At 38.6% G+C, this 16,075-nt stretch overlaps 2 pseudogenes; one reads left to right on the top strand and one right to left on the bottom strand.

Annotated features, from left to right (window-relative positions):
• Positions 1-5,337: 5,337 nt before the first annotated feature.
• LOC112733640 (ARF guanine-nucleotide exchange factor GNOM-like) lies at positions 5,338-11,976 on the top strand (annotated as a pseudogene).
• Positions 11,977-12,981: 1,005 nt separating this feature from the next.
• Positions 12,982-15,345, bottom strand: LOC112735451 (uncharacterized; annotated as a pseudogene).
• Between the last annotated feature and the right edge of the window lie 730 nt (positions 15,346-16,075).

Consider the following 16,075-nt stretch of genomic DNA (forward strand, 5'->3'; position numbering starts at 1 on the left):
AAAGTCGTTGGATTCGTACAACCAAATTGTTGAGGGGCATTTACAGGAGATTGATTTTTATCATGTTTTTCAGATTGGAGTCATCCAATGTCAGTCAGCAATGATTAATGCTTTAATCGAGAGATGTCGGCCTGAGACTCACACATTTTATTTTCCGATTAGTGAGTGTGCTGTGACGTTGGAGGATGTGGCGATAATTCTTGGTCTGCCGACAAATGGTCTTTCGGTTACAGGACCGACCATGAGTAGTTTTGAGGCCTTGGAGGCCGAGTGCTTGCACCAGTTTGGGGTTGCACCGAGGAAGATGGACTGTAGAGGAAGCTTTATAAAATTGACGTGGTTTAGGGGTTTGAAAGATCTCATAGTCTTGAATGATGATATTCACATTCAGAGGTACGTAAAATGTCACATAATGTTGTTATTTGGGACAATTCTATTTGGAAACAAGTCGGTTGCAGCGGTGCATTGGAAATTTCTGCCTTTGCTCCGTAACTTCGCTGGGATCATACAGTTTAGTTGGGAATCGGCATGCCTCGCACACTTGTATAGATCATTGTGTAGGGCAACTCGTGTCGACTGTAAGGAGATGGATGGTCCACTGACACTTTTGCTTACTTGGGCTTGGATCTGTCTACCATTTCTTGTGCCGATTTTCGGCAATCTCCGAGTGTTTCCGATTGCAAACAGGTAAAATGAATTACTTTATGCCTTGAAATAAAGACTAGAAATTGTATTTTATTTTTTACAAGATAAGTTAACTAAGAGATTGTCTGACGACAGGTGGCGTAACTAGGATCGTGAGAATCAACAGCAACAACCACCGGCACCGGCATCGCCACAACAGGAGGTTGAGTATTTTACACCATATGTTCCTCACACGCATCCGTCGGATTATTTTTCACCATCAGTCCCGTTACATCAACAGTATTGGAGTGGTCCACAGTTTGAGGCATGGGGAGCAAGCTTCATTCAGTCGGTTACTTGGTTTCATGGCTCCGGAGCCAGGTCACTCACATTCAAGTAATTATGATGACATTCCCACCGACCAGTTGGCACATCCGGGTGGTATTACTCCAGTTAGGAGGTTATTAGATTCGAGACCTCGAGTTCGCACTTCCTCTGATAATTCTGGAGGTAGAATGTCTGTTGACTCGAGTAGGAGTGCTGATGCCACAGGAGGGATTATACAGAGTGGAAACCCTAGGCATATTCCAATGAGTCTAATTCAGAAGAGCAATAAGGCAGTTGATGATGAGACTGATGACTACCTAATAGACCATCCGGATAGTGATGGCGACCATGAGGACGACGATGAGGATGAGGATGAGGATGAGGATGAGGATGAGGATGAGGATGAGAAGGACAACAACGATGTCAATGATGAGCCGACCGGTCAAGATGATGAAGAATCGGGTCATCTTAGGCCGACCTTTGGCTATCCGTCTGAGGAACGGATTGCCAACGAATCGAGGTCCATGATAAGCAGCTCATGTTGTAGGATTTTTCAGTGGTCTAAACCTAGTCCTGTATACTCTTCGAACTTGGTCCATCTTGTATACGTCATGAACGTACACTTGCCAATCCGACCGCTGATTTGCACAACAAGCAAATACATGTCGACACGAAATTCGGTCAACCTGGAATTCACCACAGTCGCACTGTTGTCAGCGTAGGTCAACTGCATACTTAACCCCACTAGGCATCTCACGTACTTCAAAGACTTCATTTTCTCTGTCAAAGCAACTAACCAGTATGTTTCCCGATGCTCATTGATTTGCATGCAACTTGGAGGTCACCAGCTCAGAGAACACATGTCCAGCATTAATTCAAGCCTCAGCCTCGGCTCTTTTCCTAGTGAACAACTCATTCAGTCTGTAAAATGTAGCCTTAACAAGCGCAGTGACTGGGAGATTGCGTGCCCCCTTCAAGACGGAGTTGATGTACTCCACAAGATTGGTGGTCATATGACCCCATCGGTATCCACCATCAAATGCCAAAACATACTGCTCACGTGGGATCCAGTCAAGCTAGTTGGTGTAAGCCTCACCCCGTTCGCGTAATCGTTGATAGCGCATCTGGTACTCCCGAATCATCCTCAAATATCCTATGATAAAAAACATTCAACTATGAACAACGTTCTATTTAATTGTATTTACAATAACAATATAGTTCCTTTTATTCAAACTTACCGATATTGATGATAAGCTTCCGCAGGTAAGGTGCCTTGAACTTCCTCAAGAAATTTGACTCAATATGCCAGATACAAAACATATGAAAAGCTCTAAGAGGAGACCAAGCCCCATTACTACGAGCAATAGCTGGCCTGATGGAATCGTGTCGATCAGAGATAAGTCCTACACCATCACGTGTCACCACATGTTGAGCAAGTTACTTAGAAAAAAGTACCATGCATCAGAAGTCTCTCCTTCCACTATGGCAAATGCAATAGGCACGATATTGTTATTGTCATCTTGTGAGACTGCAACCAACACACAACCCTTGTATTTTTCATACAAATGAGTCCCGTCCACCTGCACTACTGGCTTGCAGTGTCTGAATGTCCTAATACAAAGGTAATAACTCTAGAAGACTCGATGTAGTACACGGATATCAGGAACCAAATCATCCCCCTGGTACGCAGGCATTGTTTCAAAGTGAACCACTGCTAGCGGCTCCTTGTGACACATTGTCTCAAACCGTATAGGCAAAGCTTCGTACGATGCTTCCCAACCTCCGAAAATTGACTCCATCATCTTCTGCTTTGCTAACCATGCTTTGCGATAACTGATGGTGTAGTTAAACTTCGACTGTACTTCCGCAATGACTGATTTCACCTTTATAGATGGGTCAACCTCTACCAACGGCTTAATTGCTTCTGCAACTGTCTTGGAATCCAGTTTCGAATGGTCTTGAGAAATAGTAGATCTAGTACAAGTGTGACTACCATTGTACCTCCTTATCTCCCAGCAGTACTTTTTCTGCATTTTGGTAACCCTGATTAGCCAATCACAACCTGCGCCATATTGTATACATTTAGCATAGTGTCGTCGGTTTTGACTCATACACCCGATAGTCTACACCTCTACGAATGGTATAATCTTTCATTGCCTTGATTATTGCCTCCCTCGAACTGAATTCCATTTCCACCGTAAATTTACCATCCACCACAGCAGGAAGCTCTGCTACAATCACATCGCAAGATATATATTTTCATAAATAATCATTAAATATATATATCTTAACAATTAAAATCTCTCTATACATTATAAGTAATAAATCATTTATTTTATATACAGTAATAAATTATTTTATTTTATAAACAATTCATAAATACACCTTAACAGATATAATTATAATAGTCTATATTTTAGGTATTTTATCTACATAAAGAACTAGTAAATCTAATCCATAATAAAGAACTATTAACTAATAAAGTAATCAAATGCTATGATCACAAATTATAATCCACAGATCACGTATATTACTCATCTGATCTTATTGATCTACTACTTTAAACTATCACATAGCTATCTTTCTTTACATACCTACATTCATAGTACTGTCAACTTCATCTGCGTCTTCACCTGAACCAACAATCTCATAGTTATTTTCAATTTTCTCCTCGCTATTACTATTATAATCTTCCAATTCAATATTTCGGTCTGCTTCAGATTGCTCAAACTCAATGTACAACTCGATGCATGACATTCGGTAGCGATTTTCAAAATACATTGAAAAAATTTCATGCATGCTCGCTTCATCTGTCACGTATTTGGTTTGAAATTGAACGAACCCACCAAACACAGATAAATGATACCTGTACAAAATACACGATACTCTCCTAGATACTTGAGAATCTATCTTCTCACAAATTAGACCTTTTAATTCCTCAAATGACAATGTGAACGGAATAACAACATCTAATGAATTTTCACATACAAATTGAACTCCCTCGTATGTTTGTAATAAAATCTATCCATAACAATATATTTTCAAGATAACTCTATCATCCATGATAATATACGTATATTAAACACTCAATCTCACTATTATTTTTTCTGAAAGAATGGAGGAGAAGAATGAGAGAAGAGAAAGAACATGATCTGAGATTTGAAACTCACGATGAAAAAGAAGAAGTTGAAGTTCTATGAAATTTTGGTTTATGTATGCATAAATAAATAAATCGGACGGTCCGACTGCCTACTGCTATTTCAATTTTTTTTATAGAATATAAATCGGACCGTTCAATTAGTGTTCTCTCAAATTAAAAAAATTTTCCAAACTAAAAAATCGGTGGATCCAATTTTAATCAATACCAACTTTTGCTTCACACAAATTGGACCTGTTTGATTTGTGTTCCTCTCTCTCTCCAAAGAAATCGGACGATCCGATATCTTTCCTCTTAATTTCAAAAAGCAACACCATCACAACAGTGTATATCCTCCCAAAACTCTATAATCCAGCGTAACTGACACCGGTGAATCATATAAAAAAAGAGTAAAGTATTGTTTTTGTCCTCAACGTTTGGTGTAAGTTCTATTTGTGTCTCTAACGTTTAAATCGTCCTATTTGTATCCTTAACGTTTATAAAAGTGATTCAATGTTATCCTACTATCAATTATACTAACAAATCAGATTATATTTTTCAATTATTCTCACTTAGATATATTCATTCTCAATTATGTCTCATTTGGATATGTTCGATTTTAATATTATACCCCACTATTTGTGTTTAGATTTAATTATGTCCCTAGAAAAGTGAATTATGTAAATGTTGTAGGAATTAGTTTCAACATTTGATCGGCTATTTTTTGGAGTAGATCATCGATTCTATCCCAGACATTTGTTTTCTAACTTCAAGAAGAGATTTTTAAAACTCAAACTAAAGCGCTCATGATGTGTAATTGATGGCAGGATAACATTGAATCACTTTTACAAATGTTAGGGACACAAATAGAACGATTTAAACGTTAGGGACACAAATAGAATTTACCCCAATGTTAAAAACAAAAACGATACTTTACTCTATAAAAAAAATTAGCCTTCGAGTTATTTCTCTCCCGAAAGATCGGCTTAGATCACCAAAATGACTTATTATTGACACAGATTTTTTCCCCAAAGCTGAAAAAGAAAAATGCTTCAGGTTAAGTCAATTTTCTGTCATTTGGCAGAAAATTATATTACAATGATAGACATCTTGTACTGAACGCTACACTAGAATGGTGAATTTTTTTCATTTAATGCCATTTGTACATATATCATGCCGTGCCACATATTTAAATTTTCTTTTTTAATTACGTAATCTACAAATAAAATAAAATGAAAATGTTACAATTTGTCAAGGCTTTTCTTTCTGATTTCCAAACGCTACTTTTCCACAAGACAGAGGCTCAGTAAAGTGCTCCCGGTTACGGGAGAGAGAACAGAGAAGCAGAAGCAGAGGCGATTCGCCCAACGCAGACGCTGAACCCGCGAATTCTGAAAACCGCGACGCCAAAATACTTCCGAAAGTTGAAGAGAGCCAGTGCTGTGACTTCGACTGAGGTTTTTTTCTGCTTTTCCCTTCTCTTCACTGTTGCTCCTCTTTGCATCGAATGCTACGTTGCGGTTTCTCTCTCTCTCTCTGTTCCTATGTTTCTATGTATAGTTTAGAGTTGGAGCTGTGCTTCTTTCTGCAGCTGAAACCTCCAATAACTAACTTCGATTGTTGCTATGATTTCACTTTAGTTTGTAATTGATGTCTGAATTCTAGGATTTTACTCAATGAAGAAGAAGAAACAATGCTGGATGGATCAGATCTAAATCTACCTGTGAATTTTTTAAATTTGGTGTTGTTGAAGTAGTATGTTTGCCTTTGCGTGCTTAGCTTGTGGATGATGTTTTGGTGAATTGAATCTGGAATATTGTCACGCTGTGTTTTGTTCCGTTTGATGCTTTATTTAGTTTGTTGAAATCCCGATCTCGTAATGTATGTTGTCTTTTGGGACTTAAAAGAGTGAAATTTTTTCGGTTTTGGTTGGTAGTTTTATTTTTTGAATCTGTACCAGATCCTTGGGCTGTACGGAAGGATATAGTGAGGATGGGCCGTCTGAAGCTGCAGGCTGGTATCAACGCGATAGAAGAGGAGGAACCTGAGGATTGTGATGCTACCTGTCCAAACAAGACAACTTTATCATGCATGATCAATTCTGAAATTGGCGCCGTGTTGGCAGTTATGCGGAGAAATGTAAGATGGGGGAGCAGTTATATGTCCGGCGATGATCAGATGGAGCACTCTCTCATTCAGTCTTTGAAGGCGTTAAGGAGACAAATCTTTTCATGGCACCATCAGTGGCACGCTATCAACCCGACTTTGTATCTCCAACCGTTTTTAGACGTGATTCGATCCGATGAGACAGGTGCACCAATTACTGGGGTTGCCTTGTCATCTGTTTACAAGATCTTAACATTGGATGTGATTGATCAAAATACAGTCAATGTTGAGGATGCTATGCACTTGGTGGTTGATGCTGTCACTAGCTGCAGATTTGAGGTGACTGATCCTTCATCAGAAGAAGTCGTCTTAATGAAGATACTGCAAGTTCTCCTAGCTTGTATGAAAAGTAAAGCATCTGTAATGCTGAGTAACCAACATGTTTGCACCATTGTGATACTTGTTTTCGTATAGTTCATCAAGCGGGAACTAAGGGCGAGTTGTTGCAGCGGATAGCAAGGCACACAATGCATGAACTTGTGAGGTGTATTTTTTCTCATCTTCAAGATGTTGACAACACAGACCATGCGTTGGTTAATGGAAGCTCTAATTTGAAACAGGAGGTATAAGATTCACTTTACCTTACTTGAAGGTTACATATTTTTTACTCTACTGATTATTGTTCTAGCTACTAAGGAAATAAATAATAGAAAAGGGAAATTTTTATCTGTGTGTTGGGGAGTGGGGGGTCAGAGAGAAATAAACAATGATTTCCTATTATGCAAGAGTTAATGTTATGCTATCAGTTAGTTTTCTTTCCCAGTGTTTTCATAGCTCTAGGAACGTTTTACTTGTCTGCTCTGAATCATGGACACTTCCAATCACCTGTCTTACCATGTCAAGTTCATACATGGTACTGGTGTTTGTTGGATATACACGGATACTTATGGGTCTAACATTATATTAAGATGATACTACCTAAATACTAATTTGAACCTTATAAAATATCAAATTTGAAATTAAACCATTTGATTTGCTGTTATATATATATATATATATATATATATATATTGAACATTATTAAAAGAAAAAAATCATTTATTTGATGTTTTGACTACTTTATTTTTTATTATTTTATATTTTTATATAGTATATCTGTACTTACCTATGCTTTATTTTATTTTATTTTGCCCAAAATTTTGTAACCCATACCCACATCAATATGTATCCATAACCGGCACTACTACTATACTTGTATGTGTGCTACATAGCTTGTCTTTTCTTTGGTTAGAATATTGCTAACGGAAATTACAATATCAATGATGTTAAATCATAATAAATTGTGTAGCATTTTCCTTGAGTGTCATAAGCCATTAGTAAAATTTGACCTGCTGGTTATAATTAAATCATAGGTATTTTGTGCATCCTAAGATGAACGTCACAGATCTGCCTTTCCTTTGTCTTTCCATCCCACCAATAATAGTATATGTATATTCTGATTGTGTAGTTGGTATGGAGAAAACTTGCATCTTTGAAAGTAGTTGGTAGTAATAATAATAATGATAATGAGATAGGATTAGTTCTGGATAGATAGAGAAATAGATCCAAAGTACCGCATGTATTCAATGTGTACTGGATGAGCACACTTCAAGGATGAGAAAGAAGATACAAAAACAGAGGGTATTCATGATACCCTCAATTTTCCCCTACTACTTCTATAACTAATGTTTCATCTTATTTCTCATATCTATATCCTACTGTGCTCCTTTCTGTTATAACTTAACTTATTCCCTTCCTACACTCTATACAGAAGAGGCACAATTGTGACTGACCCATTTTCTTACATAGTCACATTTTCAAATATTCAAAGGGAATCTGTTAATTGTTATACTAAAAAAGAACATTTTTGGGTTGTCAATTGATATTTATGACGTCTCATTTGTTGTTGTTCATTATTTGTTTCAGACTGGGGGCCTTAATAATGAATATGCTTTTGGAAGTAGACAATTGGAGAATGGGAGCCTCAGCTCTGAATATGATAATCAGACATTGCCCACAAACTATGCTCCCAGCGCTGCAAGTGTTGCTACAGGAACTCGGATGGACGAAAACACAGCAATTGCTATTAGTGGCAAGGATGGTGTACCATATGACATGCATCTCATGACTGAACCATATGGTGTTCCTTGCATGGTGGAAATATTTCACTTTTTGTGTTCTTTGCTGAATGTTGTCGAACATATGGGAGTTGGTCCAAGATCAAACACTATTGCGTTTGATGAGGATGTGCCTCTCTTTGCCCTAACTTTAATTAATTCTGCTATAGAACTTGGAGGGCCTTCTATTCGCTGTCACCCAAGGTTGCTTGGCTTAATTCAGGATGAATTGTTTCGCAATTTGATGCAATTTGGGTTGTCAATGAGCCCCCTTATACTTTCAATGGTTTGTAGCGTTGTGCTCAATCTGTATAATCACCTTCGGACTGAACTCAAATTACAGCTAGAAGCATTCTTTTCTTGTGTAATTTTGAGGCTTGCTCAGGGCAGATATGGGGCTTCATACCAGCAGCAGGAGGTAGCCATGGAGGCCCTTGTTGACTTCTGCAGGCAAAAGACTTTTATGGTAGACATGTATGCTAACTTTGACTGTGACATTACTTGTAGTAATGTCTTTGAAGACCTTGCTAATTTGTTGTCAAAAAGTGCATTTCCTGTGAATTGTCCATTGTCTGCCATGCATATTCTTGCTTTGGATGGTCTTATTGCTGTTATACAGGGAATGGCTGAGAGAATTGACAATGGATCTGTAAGCTCAGAATATTCCCCAGTGAATCTTGAAGAGTACAATGCATTCTGGATGGTCAAATGTGAGAACTATGGCGACCCAAATCATTGGGTTCCTTTTGTCCGCCGAAGAAAGTACATAAAGAGAAGGTTGATGATTGGAGCTGACCACTTTAATCGTGATCCTAAGAAAGGTCTAGAATTTCTCCAAGGAACACATCTTTTGCCTGACAAACTTGATCCCCAAAGTGTTGCCTGCTTTTTCCGATACACTGCTGGGTTGGATAAGAATCTTGTTGGTGATTTTCTAGGAAATCATGATGAATTCTGTGTTCAGGTTCTTCATGAATTTGCAGGAACATTTGATTTTCAAGACATGAACTTAGACACTGCACTGCGTCTATTTTTGGAGACTTTCAGACTGCCGGGAGAATCACAGAAGATTCATAGGGTACTTGAAGCTTTCTCTGAGAGATATTATGAGCAGTCACCACATATCCTAGCTAACAAGGATGCTGCTCTTGTGTTATCATACTCAATGATAATGCTGAATACAGATCAGCACAATGTGCAAGTTAAAAAGAAGATGACTGAAGAGGATTTTATCAGGAATAACAGGCATATTAATGGTGGCAATGATCTACCTCGAGAATTCTTGTCAGAGATTTACCATTCAATTTGTAAGAATGAAATCCGCACTACCCCTGAGCAAGGCGTTGGGTTTCCCGAAATGACACCTAGTCGATGGATTGATCTAATGCACAAGTCCAAAAAAACTGCTCCATTTATTGTATCTGATACCAAGGCTTACCTTGATCATGATATGTTTGCCATAATGTCAGGTCCAACAATTGCTGCCATCTCTGTGGTATTTGATCATGCTGAGCATGAGGAAGTATACCAAACATGTACAGATGGATTCTTAGCTGTTGCTAAGATCTCAGCTTGCCACCATCTTGAAGATGTTCTAGATGATCTGGTAGTGTCCCTCTGCAAGTTCACTACACTTTTGAACCCTTCATCAGTTGAGGAACCCGTCCTTGCCTTTGGAGATGACATGAAAGCAAGAATGGCAACTGTGACTGTATTCACTATTGCAAATAGGTATGGTGATTACATACGCACAGGTTGGCGAAATATTCTTGATTGCATCTTAAGACTGCACAAGCTTGGTCTTCTTCCTGCCCGTGTTGCCAGTGATGCAGCTGACGAGTCTGAGCTCTCTAGTGAAACTGTGCATGGAAAGCCTGTCACTAATTCTTTATCCTCGGCTCACATGCCATCTATTGGCACTCCAAGGAGATCTTCAGGATTGATGGGGAGATTTAGTCAACTCTTATCTCTTGATACTGAAGAGCCAAGATCCCAACCTACTGAACAACAACTTGCTGCTCACCAGCGCACCCTCCAGACAATACAGAAGTGTCACATTGACAGCATCTTCACCGAGAGTAAATTTCTACAAGCTGAATCACTTTTGCAACTTGCAAGAGCACTCATTTGGGCTGCAGGGCGACCTCAGAAGGGGAACAGCACACCCGAGGATGAAGATACAGCAGTCTTCTGCCTTGAGTGCTGATTGCAATCACTTTGAACAACAGGGACAGGATAGGAATTCTTTGGCAGGGTGTGTATGAGCACATATCCAATATTGTTCAGTCAACTGTAATGCCCTGTGCCTTGGTAGAGAAGGCTGTTTTTGGACTCCTACGAATTTGCCAGCGGTTGCTTCCATATAAAGAAAACATTGCTGATGAACTTCTGAGGTCACTGCAACTTGTCTTGAAGCTTGATGCCCGAGTTGGTGATGCATACTGTGAACAGATTACTCAGGAAGTTAGTCGCCTTGTGAAGGCAAATGCTACTCATATAAGATCTCAATTAGGATGGCGTACAATTACATTACTCCTTACCAACACATCTAGTCACATAGAAGCATCTGAGGCTGGATTTGATGCACTACTGTTCATAATGGCTGATGGTGCTCACTTGCTTCCTGCTAACTATGCTTTCTGTTTAGACACTGCAAGGCGGTTTGCTGAGTCTCGTGTTGGACAAGCAGAGCGATCTATACGGGCATTAGATGTCATGGCTGGGTCTGTCAATTGCTTGGCTCGGTGGACTAGTGAAGCTAAGGAAGCACAAGATGAGGAACAAGCAGCTAAGATGTTGCAGGAGTTTGGAGAGATGTGGTTGAGACTTGTACAGGGTCTAAGGAAGGTGTGTTTAGACCAGAGAGAGGACGTTAGAAATCATGCTTTATTATGTTTGCAGAATTGCTTGACAGGAGCCGATGGCATTTATGTCCCTCATGGTCGTGTGTTGCAATGTTTTGATATTGTGATCTTCACCTTACTTGATGACCTGCTTGAGATTGCGCAGGGACACTCTCAGAAGGAGTACCGCAACATGGAAGGCACCCTTATCCTTGCAATGAAATTTTTGTCCAAAGTTTTTTCTTCAATTACTCCCAGACTTATCACAATTGTCAACTTTCTGCAAGCTATGGTTAGGTGTGCTTAGCAGAATGGAAAAATATATGAAGGTAAAGATTAGGGGGAAAAGAAGCGAGAAGCTTCAAGAGACAGTACCTGAACTGCTTAAAACTCCTTGCTTGTCATGAAGATGAAAGGTATTCTGGTGCAGAGGAGTGCCCTGGGTGGGGATAGTCTTGGGAACTAACGTGGCTGCATGTGAACAATATTTCACCGTCATTGCAGCTTGAGGTGTTTCCCGAGCAGGATTCCGACCATTTGCAGAAGAACAGGGTGAAGCAGTTGGAGGTTTGGTGCCTGATGAAATGGGTTCTGTTCCTTCAAGTGAAACAGAAAGCCTTGAAGATGCTGGTGTTGCTGGTTAACTTTATCTACAATGTTGTGGCAACCTGAACAATTTTTTGCAGTTCATAGTGGCACACATCCACATTGAATTTTGTTATGCTATTGATAGATGCACGAGTTTTACATGAGGTGAAATGAATGGCTTTCTCAGTTGAAGTCACAGCAAGTAGATATGGTTAAATCTGATTTTCATCTGTCAATTGGCATTTCTTCCTCCCCCTCCCACCCCCCCCCCCCCCTGCTCCTCTTGTCGTAGCCCATAGAACCTTATTGTTGCTGTAACTTAGTTGAAAAATATATTGTAGCTTGAGATAGATTTCTACCTTTACACCCCGACCAAGGAGCTGCCTGAGGATAGTTAGCCCCAAATCTCCAAAATTATTTTTTGTACAGAACTTTTGATTCTCTCTACAGTCTACACCATGCATTTCAGTTGGTATGATAAAAACTACTACTCAACTTTCTTGCCATGATATCTCTATCTCTCCATGTATGATAAATCCTGACACATTAATGCAAGGCCTTCGGAATATTATGGTTTAGTTTGTGCCTTCGTGATACATTTACCTCTGTCTTGCTTAATGGCTTTTTACCCCGAGATCAAAATTAGTAGTAGACCTTATGAATGTTAAGATGTTAGAATGACATTCTCCGTCTTCCCTTTGAGAAGAACTTGTTCCTTGTAATTGGATGTAATCAACAGACGGTGAAAAGTGTCATTCATGGTTTCTCGTATATTGATCAGCATCTAAATTTTGGTCAAGTTCATTATATTTGTACTTGAAATAGTTTGGAATGGACGGGTTCTACCGATTACTTCCAACTTTATTCTAGGATTCCAATTTGCTCACTCGTCATGTTTCATTTTCAAGTGAAATTCAGAATTCATGATATTACAGCAAAGTAAGTGAAATCTATTCTTTTTTTGGGGTTGTCTGCTAAGTGTTAACTCTCACTGGAGAATGTTACAGCCTTTTTAGCGGACGAGTATTACCTTAAAAACACTATTTTTATCAGATGAGCGAAAGTTTCTTTAATAAAAAATTGGGGATATATCTTATATTTTGGTATTTGTGGCCAATAGATACAGGTGAAAATTAGAGTGAAGAAATGATATGAATATGTGGCAACTATGTATTACACAGGTGGAGCTGTTACTGCCAAATCTTTAGTAAAATCTTCTAACTAAAGCAACTGTTCCCTAAATAGTAACTGTTTCATGAGGTCTGCACTTTCTATCCTAATGTTCAATCTGCCTTCCTGTATGCTTCCTCCATCCATGATTTGGCAGCATTGCCTACGCCGTGCCTGTTGCAGTATATAGCCAAATCAATTATCAGTTTCAAATCCATCTTTAAACTCAAACAAACACATTTTTAATTCTATTGATTCATGGTTTTGTTTGAGACTTGAAAGACAAAGAAAGGACAGAGAGAGAGACATACATCCTTCCAATATTCTGGGTCCATCTTCAAGGCAGAAACTAGAATGCTCGTCACTTCCATGGTGTTATCTTCGCCGTTGCACTTCTCTCCTTCCTCAGGTACAAATCTCTTATAGACTGTGAGAGTTCCACTTGTGCCTACACTACTAAACATGGTCTAGAAAGAATACTGCAGGGTTCTGGCATGGATCAGGGCTCATAGGTCTAGTATTGAATGTGAAAGGACCATCACCCCAACTCCTCCATGTCTTGAATGTCTGCAGCGGCATCCTCAAATCCGCAGCTGATAACATTGTTCTGTAGATTTGTATTGTGTAACCCCATGAGATGGATATGGACCATTTGCGGTTATGATCATAGCAGAGACTCTGCTGCACTATTCTAGCAGGGTCAAGTTGGTATGCTGCCATAAGCATTTTCAGTGCATCCATTCGAGTATGTTTGGGATCACAGGCTTCAATTCATCAAGGTGATGAAGTGTTACCAAGCGGGTGCCATGGGATGAGCTGCTAGAAGACCTATGCATCTCCTCTTATATCAAGCTAAAAGAAGATGGCAGAGAAAATAAAGAAAAACAGTAAATTTCTTTCCAAGTAATTAGAAATGGTCTCATTAGATAAATGGTTGAAACTTAATATACCTGGTGGAATCCACCTTCCCTTGTAAGAGGCACTCCAACTTCATGAACACAAGCCCAAACCCTCTGATCAGAACCATAGAAATAGAAATATCTTTGGAGACAACCATCCATCATTCTAGCAAGTTGAGCTGCTAATGCATAACTAATTGCAAATCCACCACCACCAAAAGCCATGTCATAAGAATGCATCACATCTTGCTCCACACTCTCAGAATTCCCACCAATGTAATACATCTCATTGTGATCATATTTCTCTCAGAACAGTGACCAAGTTCTTGGTAAAGAACACAGTGTCATCATCTCCCATCACAAACCACCTCACATTTGGCAAACCAAGTTTGAAGCTCTCGTAAACTATCCGAGCTATCCGAACCGCGGATGCGAGTGCAAGGTCCTGACTGTGTCATCCCTGTGAGATTTGATATGGGATTTTTAGCCCTTCAGGGTCTGAGATAGCAGGCTTCTCGTCCAGCCAAGCGAAACCTCGAGTAGTGTTAGGATCCCACCAGAGCTTACTGTAATCGCTGCGAGTGCGCCACGTTGTAGCCGAGCCACCAATGCCAAATAGAATGTGGATGTTTGTTGGTCCATCACTGACTGAACATTCTGAGCCGTATATGCTCCGGGTAAACCGCGTATTGTTGGAGAATGCTGAGTGTACGGCAAGTGAAATGGATGCACAAGGCACACCACTATAGCCAATCTTTATTAAAGTTCCAACAATATCACCAAGTCTTCAGGGATAACAAAGAATCTAGGCTTTTTAGAAGTGTCAAAATAAGGTTCCAAGCGAGCCTGACTCATCTTCTTATCCCTGATACATTCAAAATAGCAGAAAGTAAGCATTTGTTAAAAGAAGGGTAATCACACTGAACTCCTTCTAAGATTAGATAATACTTTTACAAATATGTATTACACTAACCTCTCTAAAATTATATCAACTATCAGAAGAGCGAAGAGCTCAGTGTATTTCTTCTGAAGGAAATGATGGGTGCTTTAATGAATGAAAGTGATCATAAGAACCTAATTTCATTACATTACTGCTAACGTGCTAAGGATGCTTTAGTCTTGAATGCTGTTCTATGATCTTTTGCTTATCTAAAATATTCAAGCAATTTGCTGTAAGAATTTTAATTGATTGATGAATGCCTTGAGGCCAAAAAGTTAAAGATGTACCCCAGAATGAACCAGGGTTCCCAAAGAAGTATCCAGAAAGGACAGTTCTGAACCTGAAATACAAGTTGTAAGCCTAAAATTAGTTTAATATGGCCAAAACCATTTTTAGTATTCGGATAACGAAAGAACAACATGAAAAATCATAGGTTTCTTTTCCATTGCATTTAGCTGTTGATAGATTTGTTAGACAAATATACGAAATAGGCATTCTCAAATGGATATTCTCACAAGTTTACTTAAGAAAAAATGGATATACCTAAATGTATCATTGAATAAATGTATACAGATTTTCCCTATAAATAATTTATTTATGGTTTTGGTCTTAGAATTTTTCTTGAAATCTTGGCCTAAAAAATTTATTAAAATATTAGTTAGGTATTTTTCATCAATTAAGGAAACTAACATTTTTTTAACAAGTAACAATAAATCAACAAAAATTCAAACAAAATTTGTTTTCAACTAATAAGAGTGAGAGGAGACAGAGAGATGAAGAGAGAAAATAACAAAAGTTGACTGCATATTAATCGGAAATCGATTTTTTTCCATTTTTTTTTAAAAAAAAAGAAAAGATCCTCAAAATATTTTTTAAAATATAGATCAAAATCAGAGAAGATCTAGAAGAGTTAATGAAGGCTGCAGAATACTACTGCAAACACATAAGTCCATAACCAAATGAAACGTGTTTCTTCAAAACTCGACAAAAATTTCAAACAGGATTTCCATTTCCATAGCAACTTGATCAAGCTTTATTGGATTATCACGTTACATAATCACGAAATTAGCTCAAACAGCACCGTAAAGCTCATCCAATTCTTTTTAAACCAAAAAAAAATCGGTAAATTTAAGATTGTTATAACTGAATAAATGATATTATCCCCTAACATTAAACACAAAGATAGACCTTGGAAAGAGAGAGATTGCGAATTAAATTATCATATCCTACAATTAAAAGAGAGACAATCAAACAAATTCTTTGAAAATCAGTGTCTCAGTGTCTCA

The sequence above is a fragment of the Arachis hypogaea genome, chromosome 13 (assembly GCF_003086295.3).
Source record: "Arachis hypogaea cultivar Tifrunner chromosome 13, arahy.Tifrunner.gnm2.J5K5, whole genome shotgun sequence".
NCBI lineage: Eukaryota > Viridiplantae > Streptophyta > Magnoliopsida > Fabales > Fabaceae > Arachis > Arachis hypogaea.